This window comes from Arvicanthis niloticus, chromosome 18 (assembly GCF_011762505.2).
Source record: "Arvicanthis niloticus isolate mArvNil1 chromosome 18, mArvNil1.pat.X, whole genome shotgun sequence".
Taxonomy (NCBI): Eukaryota; Metazoa; Chordata; class Mammalia; order Rodentia; family Muridae; genus Arvicanthis; species Arvicanthis niloticus.
Window position 1 is genome coordinate 49,932,886 of NC_047675.1, and position 18,290 is coordinate 49,951,175.

Below are 18,290 nucleotides of genomic sequence, written 5' to 3' on the forward strand. Positions count from 1 at the left end.
GCTCTGTCTTCTAGATGCATAGACTAAGGTTGGAACTCTCCTGCAGGCTTGTTTAGCTATAGGCTTCCAGTTTTTATTGTATTGTATTTCATTTTACTTTTACAGCCTTGGCCTTTGGCTGCCTCTAGCCTTCCTAGCCTTCTGCACTGTGGCCAGGTATCTTTGGGAAGCCGGCCTGTGCAGAGTTGGGTGAACACTCCGCTCTTCTAATGGCAGAAACTGTCAACATGTCCTTCCTCTGGGGCTGATGCCTGCAGGAAGGGCACTGTCCCTCCTGCAGTGCTCTTGAGACATCTGCCTTCCAAGGAGCTGCTTTCCCTGGGCCTGGTGTCTTGGTCACTGCACAGGTGACTAGTTAACTCATGTGTATTCCCTCCCTCAGAGGCCTAGGCTCCTCTGGGTAAGAGCTCCTGCTTCCCTGTGAGTGAATTCCCAGATCCTTCCAGTTTGAGTTACAAAACTAGGTTGTTCAGCAAATGATTAAAAAGTGAGGAGTTTGGTCCTGGCAGCAGTTTTAATTTGCTATAATTCTAGGCAGCTGCCCAAACACCGTGTTGTCTAGATTTTTGAGTGCATTTAAGTGTTTCTTGAATGGGTCCAAAGGATGTGGGTGGAACTTTATGCAGCAACTGTGAGCCTGGTACTACATACTTGCATGTAGACACATATAGGGAGTTGCAGGGGTGGTGTGTGTGTGTGTGTGTGTGTGTGTGTGTGTGTGTGCGTGTGTGTTTCACACCTGAATGTCTGCTATCTTAGGAATGCTTACAATTCTTGCCTGCCCTTGACTGGTTTCTTCTTTTTAGAGAATTGAGGTCCCTAGCCTGTGTCCAGCTCTAGATTCTAGATACCATGATTCTGATCCTCTTAGTTGTCTGTGTCCACAGAGAGCTTCTCACCTTAAGTATACATGGTCTAGGGCATGTTGGTGTGCATGTGGTTCCCAAGCCTGCTAAGTGTGCTGACATGGAAGACTCCTAATGCTTTATTAGTCCTGTCAGGCCCACCCCGCTGCAGTCAGAGCTGCAGATTCAGAGAGCAGCAGTTCAGGACCCCTGTGGCTCATTATAGAGCAGGAAGACCACATGCTGCCTCCCAGTTCATTCGTAGCCTGGGGCAGAGATGAAGAATCTGTGGCCAACAGCAGAGTCTTGGGTGGTGGATGTTGAAAGTAGCTGGCTGCCTTGACAGTGTAGGTGTGAGAACTTTCCTTTGAGGGGCAGTGGGAGGGTGGGCCAGGGGAGCAAGCAGGGACAAGGTGGCAGTGTGGCGGCGTGTGTCATGCTAAGGTCTTCCCAAGACTTCACAAAAGGTGTCTCATGATCAAGTTAGGTTTGCTCTTGGAGACCTCAGGCACCTTGCCTCTGTCCCAGTCTTGTGCAGAAAGTAGCTGCTGGCAAAGGCAGGTATGGCCTTTCTTTCATTCTTTAGTGATTGTTCCTCAGATGGCAGGAAATCCAGAAGTTGTAGGTTTTCATGATGTTCGTGAGCTCTCAGTCCGCACACTGGAGACCTTTGTGTGCATCCTCCTCCTTAGATGTTTCAGACCTGGCCTCTCTGGCTCCCTTGCAGCTGCTGCGGGAGGCGATTCATTCCCTTGGAGAACTAGCTGGAGTTAAGAACTGATGTGCCTCCCTGTTGAAGGGCTTGCTTGCTCTTCCTAGGAGAGCCTGACTTCCATCAGTTTCATCTTTAAAAACACTTGTTAGCATATAGTAACTGTACACGATTGTGGGTGTTCAGGTTTCTATGTTCACCTCAGGAACCTTGGGAAGAAAACCCAGTCTTGTGATTGGCTCTGGGCAGGAATGGGTGGGTGGCTACAGTCATCGGCTTCTTTGATGAGATTTCTGTTCCAGGAAGCTGACTGTGGCAACTTACAGATGTAATTTCTAGCTAGCTGGGAGGCTGAGGCAGGAGCATCACAAATTCAAGGCTTATCTTGACTACAGACCAAGTTCTAGGTACCTGGATGACGTAGGGAGGCCCTGTCTCAAAGCAGAGTGAACACAGGACAGACAGACAGAGATGACTCAGTGCAGAATGCTTGTTTAACTTTATTGAGGTGCTAAGTTCAGTCCAAAGCACCACAAGCCAAATTCCCCAGGACCAAAATGAAACAAAGTCAGAAACAGAAGGATTTTCAGTTGAGATTGGTTGAAGAGAGGGAAGGGCTGGGGAGAGAGAAAGTGAAAGAAACCCTGGCAGGCTTAGTATGTGGCCCCAGGAACATGCGTGGTTGGTAGCTTTAAAACAGAAATCGCCTAGCCCCAGCCCCCAGAACTTAGTCATTTGGCTCTGATCTGATTTGGACCTTAATTCTGGAACGACCCTGTGAGGTTTGGAGGTGCTTTTCCCCCCTCCTCCAGCTCTTGACTCTCAGCTGCTGCCTCTGGCTGCAGTCTAACCCTGGCAGTGGTGTCTCAAAGGAACCATAGCTTCTCCTTCACTCAGAGTTAGGGTTTTCCACAAGAAAGGCCACAAAGTCGGCCTGATTACGCCATTGAGGGTGCACCGTGCTTGGCAGTGGTAATCCTATACCTGTCCTTTGGATGCAGATGAAGACCCCAGACCTGCTTGGGCCACAAGGCTGAGAGGTCAGCTGGGGTTCCTCTCCTTCCCCACTAAACTTCAGTGGAACTACATCTAGAATGGTGGCTTTCAACCTTCTTAACTGTGCAACCCCTTGATACAGTTCTTCATGTCGTGGTGACCCTAGCCATTCACTGGTGCTTCATAACTGTACCTTTGATGTTGTGAATTGTAAGGTAAATAGTTTTGGAGATAGAGGTGATCCGAAGGGGTCATGACTCACAGGCTGAGGCTGCTGGTCTAGAAAGTCAGAGTCTATCTTCTGAAGGATCAGCGGTGGAGGAGGCTGGAAAACTGCCTCTCTGTCGTTATGGGCTAGGTCGTGAGAACAAGCTGGCAGCCTCAGGTTGTGGCTGTTATTCCAGCCCACAGGTCTTGCTTCTTACTCCTGGGGCTTCCTTTACCGCTTCTGTGTGCCTCAGGATAGTGACATCTTGAGACACCCCCCTCCCTGTTCAGGTACAAAGTGTGATGTGCAGAGTGGGTCAGGAGAGGAGGTCAGGACTGCGTCGTGCACAGCTACCTGCCCCACCATTGGCTTTTCTTAATAGGTTTCTGAAACCCTGGAGAGCAGATGCAAGTGCATGGGGGCTCACCCACATTTCCTGCAGACCCCGGGCTGTCTCCTCATCCGGTCCCCAGTGTTAGGGGTTGTTTTGCATGTAGTCTTTGGCCTGCAACTCTGCTCTCTGTAGGACTCCTTTTGATGGCACTCAGCTAGAGATACACTACCCAGGGTTCCTTTAGTCCCTCTGTTTCAAGTACAGGTTTGCATACTTGGAAAATGAGTCACAGAGGTGCATCGTACCCTGGTGGGTCTAGGGCTACAGCATCTGGTGCCTCTTCGGCTCAGTGCTCCTTCCTGAGGTGTGTCCTGTGGCTGGGGAGGGAGGGAGGGCAGCCCTGTGCTTTTGGCTGCTTAGCATTTGCCTGTTTAGTTCACCTGGCTTTTCACAAACAGCAGTCTGATGCGTTAGGTGTGGGTAGGGTGGAGGGGCCGACTGCAGTAGGATAGGTGATGGAGGACCTGCAGGAAGCAGTCACCTCCTTGGCCCCTTCTGGAAGGGTGTGTTGGAAGAGGCCCAGGGTACTGTGTTGTCCCAGTAGCTTCAAGTGAGAGGCTCTCCAGGCTAATCCATGGCAGCTCAGCAAGTCTCTGGGGGGCGGACAGGATCTGAAGTCAGCCTTGTCCTGGGGATAAACTAGGGGAGTCTATCAGAGCACTGCCTACCTCTCATTGAGCCCACTTTGGCTTTGACAATCCCCAGGCTTGAGCTCTAGGCTGCCCTGGGGCTCCTGTTGGGTCTTTCACAGATTCTCAGGAGGACTCCCCACCCCACATTTTGCTTCTCTCAGTGGCTGCCTACCCTACAGCCATTGTACTGGAGGCCCAGTGAACCCAGGGGTTTCTTCCCTTTCCACTCTCTCCTGTCAGTAGCCCTCTAGTGAAAAGTGCCCTGCTTTTCAAGGTGTCTCAAGGATCTTCACAATTCAGAACTTGCCTCTCAGGCCCCAGGGGCCAGCATCTGGCTGACTAACAAAGCTGATCATGTGTTCTGTGCACACTAGATGGTGATCCCACAGAGGAGTCAGCAGACGTCAGTCCGTACCCCTATGCCTCCTAATTTCCAGGCCTCTGTAGCATAGTGAATGCAATAAGGATTATTCCCTTCTTCAGCCTGCTCTTGGGACCTTCCTTCTCCAAAGCTCGTGCAATAGCCGCTGGTTACCTCTATACACAGTTGGTTGCTCACTCTGTGAGTTGTCATTTCCAGGGTTTTCCCATGGTTTCCTGGATGTTGGCTTACAATTTCTTCTCAAGCCATATGTCTCTGGATACCATGTCAAGTCCCTTATAAGCTGGGCAGGCCTGTGGAGGCAACCTCTCACTGTGGGAGGGTTTCAGTGAGAAAAGGAGCTGGGTGGAAACGCTGGGCAGGCTGCCCGCCTTAGAGCTGTGTGTCTCTGTGCACCTGAGGCTCCGGGTCCTGCAGTGTGCCGGAACTGACAGTGGCTTGGCACATTGCCTGGAAATCCAGCTGCCTGAGGTGCTGAGTTTGGAGCTTTCTGTTTTGTTAGCTCCAGTCCCCTGTGAAGCAGCAGGTACCATTCATTTCACACGAGCAAGGCACAGAACCACACACAAGGGATGAATAATGCCAGGGCATCTGCTGTGTGGCAGATAAGAGCAAAGGTATATTGCTTGGGGCTGTGCAGTGATAAAGCTTCTCTTTCTTGGCTCTGCTGACCCTAGGGTGCCGGGCAGTGTGCCTCTGCCTCAGTGAGGAATGAGCCTGCCATGTTCCCCTCCGTGGGGCTGGAGTGGGTGTCCATGGATGCTTCTAGCAAGTCCATCCTGCATACCCTCTCATTTCATCCTGGTAACAATACTCACCAGGCAATGTTGTTAGCCCGTAGTTCCCATGGCCAGGTAGCACTGAAGAGCTCTGCTGAGGACCTGGGACTAGAGGAGAAAGCGGCTCCTGAAGCAGGGCCAGGCCTGGGCTCTTCAGGCCCTCTCTGCAGGAGGCTGCGTCCCTTCAGAATGGTGGTGCTAAGATATGAAGTCTTAGGTCTACAGGGAGGAGTCTTGCTTGGTTGGCAGCCAGAGGAGACTCCCCTAGAGTGTGAACAGACTTGGTGTCTGAAGGGCAAAGATATGTCATTGACTCTGTGTGTGTGCGCGCTCACATGTGTGTACATGCGTATACACGTGTGTACATGTGTGTACGTGTGTAGACACGTGTGTGTACATGTGTGTGTGTATACATGCGTGCCATTCATTAAAAAAGAAGAATCACAGCACTGAACTCCCACAGTGCCGTGGTTAAGAGGAGTTTCCACCCTGCTTACTGCACAGAGCTTTTGGAGAAGGTTTGTTTGTTGTTGTTTGTTTGTTTCTTATTAACGAAACCAGCAGTTGTCTGAGCTACTGTTCATTAGACTTGAGGCAGTACAAGATTGGAGAAGACAGAAGCAGGATGTGGCAGTCGCTTGGGGGTGATAGGGTGAGGCTGCGTTTTAGGGGTGGTCATGGCAGGAGCTGGGCTCAGCTTGGGTTTCTGAGTTGTCTTCTGGGTCCCCATATTTGTGCAGGTACAAAGGTGAATGTTACTCTGTGAGGTGTGCTGGAATCATGCATTGTTCAGACAGACCCCATGGCAGAGGCCCTGGCTTACCCGAGAATGGGACGCTGCACCAAGATCCACACGGAAGGCTGTGCAGGCTGTGCCACAGGAACTCAGCTGAACGCTGTGAAGTCAGCTACCCCATGAGGCAGCAGGGATGATCCTGAAAGAGCAGCAGTTCCAGTCAGACACTTGAAAGAACTCCGGAAGAAGACAGCCTAGGGCGTGTGTCCTTTGTGTGTGTTGATTTGTGTAAGTGTGTATGTGCACATGTGTGGACAACCCCAGACATTGTTTCTCTGATGCCAGTCACTCCCTGCCTCTTTTCTAACTGTACTGGGGTAGGGGGACACAATCTGTCCCTGGTCTGGAACTCACCAAGTAGCAACCTGGCTGGCTTTGGGAGGAGATGGCCCGAGACTAAGCCCTGGGAACCTGCCTAGTACTTGTCAAGGATTTGTGACTTGCTGTGCGCCTGTGAGTGTGTATGTGCATATGTGTACGGGTGCCCACAGATACCACAGAGGGCATTGGATCCCCTGGAGTTGAAGTCACAGATGGTTTGGAGCTACATGCAGCCTCCAATCCAACTCCTCCACTCAGGGATCGAACCCAAGCCCTCCCAGCTTTCAGCAGGCTCTTTACGAAAGTCTTTCCTCTCTTCCTCATTTTTGAAGGTGGCATCGTTATGTGCCTGACATGTGTGAGTTCTGCATATGATGAGTGAGGCTAGTAATGACACATACGAGAAAGAATGTACACAAGGAGAACACGGGACATGCAAGCCGAGGCACACTGGAGAACCCGCAGTGGCCTGGGGCTCGCTTCTGCCAGTTGCCCTTCTGCTGCTGAAGAGCTGTCTCTCTCTCACACTGTCCCTAGCACAGTTGCCCACCCACCCACTTCCCGCTGTCTGTCTCCTCAGTGAGCCTGGATGGGTTTGGAGGCTAGCATCTGGATTAGCAAACCCTCCTGAGGCTGGACCACTGGGCAGGATGCCTGAGTGGTGCACCGAGTCCCTGCCTTTGTGGTTCTCTGCTGCTCTCTTGCCTTCTCTCTGAGTGGCGAGAAGCCCCCTTGTCCCCCCTACAGTCCCTCACAGATTTCCTGCTTCAGATTCCTGTAGCACGGGACCCCAACTGGATATTGAGACAGATGGCCCTACAGTGAGAGGCCAGTGTCAATTGGATGTGGTCACTTACAGTCTTGTAGCCAAGGGCCTTCCCTTCTTCTTTATGGCAGCTGTGCTGATCAGGGCAGACTTCAGGGCAGACTTCAAGTCTGACCTGCCTGGGCTCCCGACTCTAAAGACATCGGCAGTGTCCGTGTGTACCACATCAAAAGCACCCATGACTTACTGTACCGCTGAAGATGCCTAAGATTCCAGTTGTCACCGTGGTCACTGACATTCTTAGGAATGCTGTCATTCCTGGATCCTGGGGAACAGCAGAAAGCCTCTCATGCACCCCGAGGCCAAGACTGAGGGTATCTTGACCTCAAAATTTATTCTACGTACCCCAGCACAGGGTTACTGGTGTCCAGTGGCTCCTGGTGCCTCCTGCCAGTGTCTGTGAGCTAGCAGAACATGCTGGGGAACTTCAGTGCCCCTAAACTCCTCTTCCAGGCAAAGGTGAGTGCAGACAGCAGCCCTCATGCTGGGAGTGGCAGGTGAGACAGGAAATTGGTTGCTCAGAGACAGGTTTCCTCTGATCCCAGACTGCTCAGCAACAGCCACCCTCCATCCCCAGCCCCACCCTCAGTTTGCTGTGTTTGCTAGTCCAGGTGTTCTGAGATGCCAATCCTACACCTCAGTGCCACTGCGTTGTCTACAGAGAACACTGCGTTTGGTTCATTTTGTTTTGATTTTATTGTTGTGTATGTGTGCATGTATGCATATGTGTATGTGACGTGTGTGTGTGTGTGTGTGTGTGTGTGTGTGTGTGTGTGTGCATGTGCGTATGGAGGTATGCAGGCATGTGTGAGCAGGCAGAGGCCAGAAGAGGGTGTTGGGCGTCTTCCCATATTGCTTTCCACCTTAGCTTTGAGACAGGGTCTAGCACTGAACCCAAAGCTTGCTGTTTGGGTAAGGCTGTCTGAGCAGTGAGCTCCCAGGATCCATGTATTCACGCCTTTTGGGGCATGTGAAGTCTCGCTCACTGGGGGTTCTGGGTATTTTCACAGGTCCTTGTTTTCATAGCAAGCACTTGTATTCATGGAGCTGTCTCTCCAGCCACAGTTTGATATTTGGAGATAAGTATCAGGTAGCCCAGGTTGGCATTGGACTTATGCAGTTGATGCTGTCCTTGAACCTTCTGCCTCCACCTTCCAGGTGCTTGAATAACATGATTGTACACCATACTTGTCACCCAGCGTGAGGACACTGTTTGAGGACACTGTTTTAAGGAACTTAGAAAAGGCTGCATTTTGCTCTGTCATTGATAGAAATGGCTTTTTGACACATGAAGAGCAAGCAGGAAGCGTCTCAGACACACTGGGCTGTATGTTTGTGGACTTGTGGGGTGGGAACGGTTTCCCAGAGGAGGGTAGTGATATCAGGCAGAGGCAGGAGGTGTGTTTGAAGAGAGCAGGGAGGAAAGGGGGATGTGGTTTGGGTAGTGATGTCTGTGTGTAAGGCCACAGAGAAAGGCCTGAGCACAGGCTGCTGTCATGAAGCCTGGCTGCTGCTGTTATGGCCAGGGTGACTGAGGAGGAAGGTGGTGCCAGCCCCACAGAGATGCGTTCGATGGGGCTGGAGGCATATGATAATCCTTCAGGTTTGCTGGTGCACTGCTGTGGGTGCAGGGCCTGTGGTCCTGTTTCTGTGTGTCCTTCCTGTAAGTTACCGACAGCAGAGAGAACTCTGTTGTGTGTTCCAGGCCTGCTGAGAGTGACAGTCATGTTCCACAGTTGCAGGTCAAGGAAGAGGAGGGTCTCTTCCTTAAGCGTGCCCCCTTTTATCTCAATTCAGCTTATAAATCACCGAGAAGATCTTTTGGTGGTTTTAATTTTTGTGATTCCCGCCTCCCTTCCCGATTGTGTTTTTGCCATGTGTTGGGGCGAAACGCATCCCTGTCTCCACAGTGTGTCCTGAAGATGAAACAGCATTCAAGGGTGCTTTTGTCTAAATCACAATGGTTGTCACTAAAACCAAGGCCTGGGAAGGCCAGTGTCATTCCAGGGCAGAACACAGTCCTGTTGTGTCTATGCCTGACCTCTGCACTCTGTTCCACATGTGACACTAAGTGGACTGACTGGCCTTGTATGAGGGCCCAGTGTGGGATGAGAGCACAGGTGCGGGAGGAGAGCACAGGTGCACAATTTGAGCCTGGCAGTCCCATTCAGCTATACTTTTTCTGGTATTTTTATCCTCAACACATTTATTTTTCTGGAGACTTCTGTGGCAAAGTAACCCTAGAGATGCAGTTGTATTGACTGTGAATTGACAGTGATGAGAATATCATTACTGACTTAGACAGCTAGGAAGGACTGCAGAATCCCTGCCAGGCCTTTGGCTCAGGTTCCTTCCTGTACGAATGAACAGCACCTACACCAGGCAAAATATAGTGAAGCTGGGGTAGCCATGCTTGGCTTGTGAGGATACATAAGTATGTGTACACATGTATGTACTGTACACATCCACAAATGTGTGTGCACACTAAACACGCAATTGTGCTTAGTTCCATGTGGAAATGTAATGTGTATGTTTGTGTATGTGCATGAACATGCATGTTTGTGGGTAAGCACATGTGACACACATTGGTGCATTTACATACATGTATTCATACATGTTCATTACTCCCATTTGCGCTTGCACATATGTTCGTGTATTTCATGTGCATCCACAACATACTATAGTACACGTTGTGCACATAATATGCCACACATGGTACATGCCTATTTGTGTATGCTCATATCCATATGTGCATGTGACATGTGTTTGCACACATGCACTAACGTTCCAGGTGAACTCCCCAGAGACAGCCTGGCCACAGTGTTTTCTCAGAAGCCTGTGTGAGCTGACTTTCTCTTCCTGCAGAAATCACCAGGGATCCCTTAGTCCTGCCTCCCCTCCTCCACTCCATTAAGTCCCAGTGCCTGCACTTGAATGGAAATGTTTGCTGTTACACTTCTCGGTTTGATTAGCTTGTTGGATTAAATTAATTGTCAGGCTGCCTGGAACTAAAGCCTCTGAAAATGAAAACTGCTTCACTCAGGACATTTCTGCAAGATGAAGAATGGGAAGAACTTCCTGCGGAGAAAAGGCCGGGTCACCTGAATCTGGGGCTCTGGACCTGGGGCTGGCTTCAGAATGTACTGCCTGTCCCTGCTCCCCAAAGCCGGGATGTACACACCTGCAGGCTCCTTTTGTTCTGTTTTAGATGTGTCTCCCGTTTAGAGCCTCTTGGATACAAGTGAAAACAACGCAGGACAGGAGTAAACTGAAGAGGGAGTGCTTTGGGGTAGGAGGGCATCTCACTTCACTAAGAGGAAGGCTGCCGGGAGCTGGAACCTGGAGTCAGCCTGGGGATCTTGTATCTGTCTGTCCCCAGTCCAGCTTCTCAGTCTGGACTGAGCCTCCTTGAGGGAACCCACAAGCCTGATTTAATATAGGCTTCTGCCGTGGCCCATCTGCAAAGGGAGTATATGTCACGCAGATGTGGATAGCTGATAACGGACAGAACTTGAGTCATCAGATAGGAAAGCGTTTTGCTCCTATGTGTTGTGTTTGTCCTTAGCCTGAATGGCTAGGAAGGAGAAAGGAGGGGCAGTCAGCACAGGTGTTAGCATGCAGGAACTCTGCCCTGAGAGTTCCCTCTCTGGGCTGGGATTTGCTTTCTTACACAAGTTAAACATGGACCTTTGAGCTTCTTTCTGGGGTTGAGGGCAGTTCAAGTAAGGAGAGTGACAGGGTCATCTGTGTGTGGAGGCACACTGTACTGCTAAGCTTCCATCCAATCCTCTGGGGTACTCAGGGCAGGAAGCTCGTAAAGCCCAGGATGACCCTGGTCTGCTCTTGGGCTATGGGCCAGGATGAGAACTCACACCGAGCAAGCATCCAGAAAGCAAGCCGTCCTCGTGGACTTAGCAAAGTTTTGCCTGCATTCTGGATTCTGTTCTGAATTCTGCTGCCCATCTGCATGGAGTAATAATAATAATGACCACACCCAGGAAGCCAGAGTGACAGCATCAAGGTCTGAGCTCCTTCTTACTGCTGATCATGTGTGAGCATACCTTCTAGGTGCTTCCGGCATGAAGAGGTGTCCACCCCACCTGGCTGGCCAGAGAAGCAGAGCCCTAAGAGCAGACTTGTTGGGACAATTCCTATGATGCCCAGAGCAGCTGCTGGACTCTGCACAGGCAGCAAAATGAGCTGTTTGTACTGTGCTTGCGGCACTATGCCTAGGCTGTGTCTGTGGCTACAGGGTGCAGCTGCCATGCCTAGGTGTGTGGGGAGAGACTGTGGCTAGCCTTCCTTGGGTCCAGAATGCCAGCACCGTGAAGCTATAAAGCAGCATATGGGTACAGACTGTTCATTGTGTTTGGCATGGCGGCTGTGTGATGGGACAATCCTTACCAAGAGGGCTGGGAGCCAGAAAGGTCTCTGGCCTCTGATGGTGCCTGAGGGCCTTTCCTGGGTCAGATGTTCACGGTTGAGATCTTGTCTTCAGAGGCCCAGGGAGCAGTGCACAGGCACATTATGTCTGGTGGGAGGAAAGAAGTCACTGTCTCTGGGTGGGGCCCTTGGGGGGGCTAGCATATGATGTGCAGCCCAGAGTACAGAAGGTACCCAGGTCTCAGCATATGAACAGACACAAGTCGTCCTGTGCCTTTTTCTGCAGAATAATGGCAGCACGTGCCAGGTGTCTGACTCACCGAGAGAGGCAGTGGACGAGGCCTAGGTCCCCTTGCATGTCTGACATGAGGGCCAAGCCTGGGTCTCTGCCTCGTTCTAAGACAGGCTGCTGTTCACACAGGTTTCCTTTTGTTGCAAAGCTAGGTTCAGCTACAGTTGTAGGCCCTGACCTGCTTCCTTCTAGCCCTGGGTCAGGTTCTCAGGCCATGACATGTTCTTAGACCTCTGTTAAGATCATATTTCTATCAGTTTCCTGCCATGACGATGCCCGGTTTGGGCAGTCCAGTCTCCTGCATTGCCTGGTGGCCTCAGAACTGTACACCTGTGGAGGAAATGTACATTTCTCAGTCAAGTTCAGGGCTGCCTTGGGTTCATCCCCAGGTTTTACCTCCTTGGCCTTGCCTCTGAGTGCCCTGAGGCAGGAGACTCCTGTTGAACCGGGAACCCTGAAGAGAATGCTGGACTGCCAGGTGGCCTGGTGTGCTGCCTGATGCTTTCTTCCTGCCTGGCCTACCGTCCCTTCTACTTCTGTGCACTTGGCCCAGCTAGACTGTTGTGAGTGCTGCCACCAGGTGTGGCTGGCATTTGTTGCTGCTCTGCCCTTTCCTTTCAGGAGGGCTGGGGAGCGTGGGGGGGGAGGCAGTGTCCAGAGTCAGGCCAAGGTAGCTCGTCCTAGGCTCCTGGCTTCAGTGCTAGTCCTGCCGCATGGCATGTCCCTTACCCAAGCAGGCGTGAGGAGTGGAAGGCAGTGGTAGTTGTCCACACCCTGCCAGCCTGTGTCACACAACTCTGCAGGAGGAGGGAGGGGTGTGAACTGGTCCCCTGTCTCCCAGTGACACATGGGTGTCTGTCAGAGCAGGTCAGGTTTTGGCACCTGTGACTTTTACCTATGCCCGGGGTAGTTAGCTGTCACACACTTCTTCCTGGAAAGGGCTGGCCTCCGCTCCTCCTGGCGTTTCACATGATGCCTCCGCCCATCGGAACTCTGTGCTCTAAGTGGAATCCACGAGCCTCCCTCCCTGTGTCACTGTGTCTCTGCCAACTGAACACCAAACCCTGTGGCTCACAATCATGAGCCAGGCTTGCAGCCCATGTTCGTGCATGTTCTCTTAGAGACTTGGAGCCCTGTTCCTCGGGGTCCTTCCCTTGACTGTCTCCCTCTAGCTCCTCTACTCACACAAGCTGCTTTCCAGGGTCAGGTCCCCGCCCGTCACCCCTGTCTGTCACCCCTGCTTGTCACCACACCAGCCCAGCTGATGCTGTCATGGCTTCCACCCTTCAGTTAAACATTTTCAGTGGCTTCCTCCGCTCTTTAAAAAATGTCTTTTTATCTTATTTTATGTATTTGGGCACTTTACCTGCATGTATGTCTGCACTACATGTGTTCCTGGTGCCTTTGGTGGTAAGAAAAAGGTGTTGGGAGACCCCTAGAATTATGGACGATTGTGAACCACCATGTAGGTGCGGGGAATTGAACCAGGGTCCTCTGGAAGAGCAGCCAGTGCTCCAACCTAAGGAGCTATCTCCTCAGCCACTTCTTATTGTTGTTGTATATGTGAGTATATTATAGTCAGGGGCACAGTGTGTGTGTGTGTGTGTGTGTGTGTGTGTGTGTGTGTGTGATGGCAATGTTGTGGAGTCAGTTGTCTCGGACTACCTTTGTATGTGTTTTGGGGATGAACTCAGGTCATCAGGCCTACACAGCAAATGTCTTTACTGGCTGAGCTGTTTAGGCTAAAGGGCTTACAAATGAATATCTGTGTATGGCAGAACTCTTCCTGGAGTGGAAAGATGCAACACACACATCCACTCACCACACATATGGAGTACACAACAGACCAAAGTCCACTGAAGTCCAGCTTGGTGAACCAGTATGTTTTACTGGGGTTCCTTACAGGTGCAGAAATGATTCAAAGACAGCTGCATCACCCCAGCATGGATGATAACTCACAAAGCTGGGAACCTGGAGCACACTGCATGACCTGCAGGCAGCTCCACGGGTTAGAGAGTGAGCTTTCCAGGGTCCTCAGTTGGTCTAAATCTCTTCCAGGCAGGTCAGCTGGTTTCTGTTTCTAGGCAGCTGGTCTGGTCCAGAGTTGTCTTTGCAGCTCAGCTTTTATTGCTTATCCATCAGGAAGGGGCCTGGTCAGTTTCAGGTATTTTCTGAAACTATTCTTAGTTGTTTACTCTTCTATTTAAAGAGCGTCCCTGTAGGCTAGAATGTTTCAATCTAGGAGGAAACTGTTACACAGTTTCAGGCTAGTTAAAGACCTTGGCTTCCTCTCCAGAGCCTCTAGGAGCATCCCTGAGACTTAAACACCTGATGTTGTTGCCCTGTGTTGTGTCTCCTGTGATTATTCCCAGAGCCATGAGAAGCAGGTGGTAGCCACGTGGATTTACCTGTGTCCTCTCTGGGCACCAGGCCAGCTGTTACCTTTGCTTCTCTTCTTTCATCCAGAGTTGTGGTCTTCCACATGCCTGCTGCACGATTCCTAGAGTCCACAAGTGCACACGGGATTCAGGCAGAACCTTGGATCCCACTCGGAATTATACTGACATAGCACCTGTGGGCCAGCGCTCCTGGCTTAGAACAGACGCTAACAGCCAAATCTGTATAGATAGCCCGGTGCCATCCCATCTGCCCACTTGTTGGGCCTCCCTCTCTCTCATGTTTGTGCTGACTGTTGCTTCAGTTCTGGGACCTTTCTGTCAGTTGTCATCTTGGTAAGGAGGTGCCGGCCAGTGCTAGGTACTCAGCCAGGCAACAGGAGCCCTGGCAAGGATATATCTGGCAGGGCTTTGTTTTGCTGCTAAATACTAGTGCCTACCCTGGTCCCAAGAGGTGTTTCTTTCAGACTTTCCTGAAGGTGGATGGCTGTCTCTTCATGTATCTATCCCTCCTCCAGAGGAGAGTCACAGGGAGAGATTGAGAGCTATCATTTGCACTGGTCATTGTTTATATCTATCCAAGGCTTGAGTCTCATGACAGCTCTAGGAGTTCAGTGTCATTGTGAGCTTCACTTGACAAGAACTCACTGTGGTGGTTTGAATGAAAATGGCTCCCATAGACTTATAAGGAACAGCACTGTTAGGAGCCGTGGCCTTGTTGGAGGAAGTGTGTCACTGGGACTGGACTTTGAGGCTTAAGCCAGGCCCAGTGTTTCTCTCCTCTTGTTGCCTGTTGATGCAGATGTGACACTCTAAGCTACCTCTCCAGCACCATGTCTGTCTGCACACCACTATGCTTTTCACCATGATGATAATGGACTAAACGTCTGAAACTGTAAGCCAGATCCTATTAAATGTTTTCCTGTATAAGAGTTGTCATGGTCATGGTGTCTCTTCACAGCCATAGAAATGCTCACTAAGATGCCCATGGTGAGAGGAGTTAGCAAAAGCAGAAGAGGGATGCTAACTTCAGACCTGGGCATGTGGCCAAGCATGAACCTGCGCTCCTGAGCAGGATGGTGGCCTCCTGAACATTGGTGGAGCCAAGGATGGTGGCTGTGGGAATTGCAGAGTGCGGTATTCCTCACACACCTTTAACACAGCACCCCAGCCACTATGCATAGAGGGTGCTTAGGGAACCCGATCTTCTGCTGTTATTTGGAAAAGCATGCTATACAGCTTTCCGTCAAAGGTTCTTCCCCGGACTGAGGGTTAGGGGCTAGGTAAGAAGCCCAAGGCGGATGGGTAGTGACTGCTCTTCATACCTGTCTCTGCCCCCTGCTGCTCTTTCCTCTGTCTGATGTTTCTAGGTGTACTTCTTTCAAATTATTTTCACTTTGAGATTGTAATATAGTTACATTATTTCTCCCTTCCCTTTCATTCCTTCCAAACCCTCACATCTACCTCTCCTTGTTCCCTTTCAAATTTGTGGTCTCTTTTGTTCATTGTTATTGTGTATATTCATAAACATGTAAATACAAGCTGCTCAGTCTGTATTTTGTTACCTGTGTGTATGTTTTTAGGGCTGACCACTGGATTGGATAACCACGTGGTGTGCTTTTCCCTGGGGAAGACTTTCTCCTGCTCTCAGCATTCATCAGTTGTGTAGGTCGAGGCCCTGTGCCCCACCCCATCCACTTCAGCTTGTCTTTTGTTCTTGTTCAGCTCAGGCACAGGCACTTCTGTTGGTGAGACTTTATGGGTGTAGCTTCTGACATTCCAGGAGGCACAGCCTCACAGCAAAGTCCCCATTCCCCTGGATCTTACAGTCTTTCAGCCCTCTTTTCTGCAATGATTCTTCAGCCTTAGGCAGAAGCTACATTGTAGATATATGTATCCATTGGGACCTGGGCTCAGCTGAAGTTGCATTGTAGATAGGTATCCACTGGGACTCGGCTCTGCTACTCTGCATTTTGATTGGTTGTGGTTTCCTGTAATAGTTTTCATCTATTGCACAGAGAAGTTTCCTTGGTAAAGGACAGTGACTACACTTAACTTCGGTACAAGGAATATTTAGAATGTAGTAAGGGATTATGATGGTTTATACAGTAGCAGGTTCTCTAAGAGCCATGACTTTGACTTCATTAGTTCTGGGTAGTTGGCTAGGTTTCCAGCACTAGGCATGATTCTCTCTTGTTGAGCAGGACTTAAGCCCATTTAAAGAGCTGTTGGTTACTACCAAGGTAATACATGCTACTGCTGCATCCTGAGGGTCGCTGTGCCATGCCAGTTGTGGCTCCTGCGTGTTGTTGCTGGGTACATTGTTGGTTGGCTCCTTCCTTTAGAAGCTTTCATGGCACTTTCTGGTACCATGAGAACTAGTCTTCAAGGGGAACATTTCAGGTCAGTCCTAGTTCAGGGGTCCCTGGGCCCTGTGTCTGAAGCGCGTGGTGTCTTCAGCGATAGGCACTTACCTTCCACTTCTAGGGTACAGTAGCAATATAATGTTTGGGGAGTAAAAGGCCTGCTGCTGGGTTGTTTGTTTGTTGTTTGTTTGTTTTGTTTTTGTTTTTCCGAGACAGGGTTTCTCTGTGTAGCCCTGGCTGTCCTGGAACTCACTCTGTAGACCAGGCTGGCCTCGAACTCAGAAATCTGTCTGCCTCTGCCTCCCAAGTGCTGGGATTAAAAGCGTGCGCCACCACTGCCCAGCCCTACTGGGGTTTTTGTTAGGTGATTAAGTGTTTTAGGTAGATTCCTTACAGCTTTTTCAGACACCCTTGCTGTCATTTTCTATGTCCCCCTCCTCCTTCTGTATTTGTCTCCCTCCTCCCTAAGGAGGGCTGCTTCTTTTCTCCATGCCCCATCAGGTCTCCTGGACCCTGCTAGTCCCCTCTCTATTGCTCCCACCTCCACCCTAGCAATGGGTCTCTCTGCTTTCCTGGTTCCTGCAGTTACTCCAAAATGTTTATGTATGCAACATCAGAAAATTTGGAGCTGGGAGCTCTGCTGAGAGAGAACATGTAGCCTTTGTCTTTATGAGTCTAAGCTGCCTCACTCAATACAGTCATTCCTGGTCACATCCGTTTACCTGCACAGTTGATGGTTTCATTCTCCTTTACTCTAGCTGTACTTCTTAACAGTTTTCCTCTTGAGAGTAGGAGGCCTGGAGTCATGGTTGTACAGTCAACACGCAGGAGTGTGTGCGCACGGACATGTGGATGCGTTTTCCTCCAGAGCGCTTTTAAAAGGTCTCCACTATTATTAACGTGAATTTGTTATTCATATTTAGGTTAATGTGGATGAGTAAGCTATGAATCCATGGTGCGTGCCTGTGTGTGCATGTGCGCATGCGTGTTGGGGGTGGGGCTCTGCACAGATCTGATGAATATGTCTGCCTGACTCCTGAGTGTTGGCATCTGTACACAGAATCTTGTCTCTGTGTAGGCTGTTGTTCATAGTCATCTTGGTTGGCTGAGATGCTCCATGTCTCTCAGCAGCAGCAGCTCATTTGGGCTCGCACTGGGGAGGTGTGTCCAGGGACGACTTGTCAGGAGGTGGCTGGCTATGAAGTCAGAGGACTGGGTAGTGTGTGTCTTTGCAGAAATGTGGATCTACAAAGACACTGCCGAAAGGATGGCTCTGCCTCTAGTCTTGACGGGTGCTGTCCTGTTCAGAGCAGGTTGGAGTTCTGGTTGTTTGGCTTGGCTTGTTTTCTTCCTCTGTGACTTTCTGATCAAAATGAAGTTACCAAGCTTGACTATCCTGTGTCCATGGCTCTTAGCTATGGTTAAATGTCAGAACTTTCCAAAAATGAACATGCCTTTGATCTCAACAGCCGTGCTTTTAGTTTCAGGGCCATCTATCTCGGGAGCTTCCACCATATGGCTGATGGCACTATCATGGCGCACTGCTTGGAGCTCACCACAGTGGGCTGATGCTCCGGTCTTTGTGGGAGTTCCAGGGTTTGAAGATTAATGACTCATACCATCCTGCCTGAGGTGTGACTCACACAGTGAGGTTCAGACATCCGAGCCTTGTAGATCACACCTTTGATTTCTGGTCCTGCCATTTCTTCTCGGTCCCAGTGGTATTATGTTGGAGCACCTGTGGAGACAAACCTCACTTTGTTCAATAGACCTCTTTCCCTGGTTTTCTTATGTTCACAGGAGGAAAAACCTGCATTGTCTATAAAGCAGCAGGAGGGCTGTGTCCTTTTCCTGTATTGCAGGTCATAGAAATGCCCCCTGTACCCCACCCACAGTTTTGTATCCCAAGTTGGTCTTGAATTTGCTATACAGCTGAGGATGACTTTGAACTTCTGATCCTAC

The 18,290-nt window shown here is 50.3% G+C and overlaps 1 protein-coding gene across 1 annotated transcript in view; it reads left to right on the forward strand.

The window, feature by feature from the left end:
• Galnt2 (polypeptide N-acetylgalactosaminyltransferase 2) overlaps positions 1–18,290 on the forward strand; it is a 115,235-nt gene that overhangs the window by 17,779 nt on the left and 79,166 nt on the right. The window lies entirely within an intron of this gene.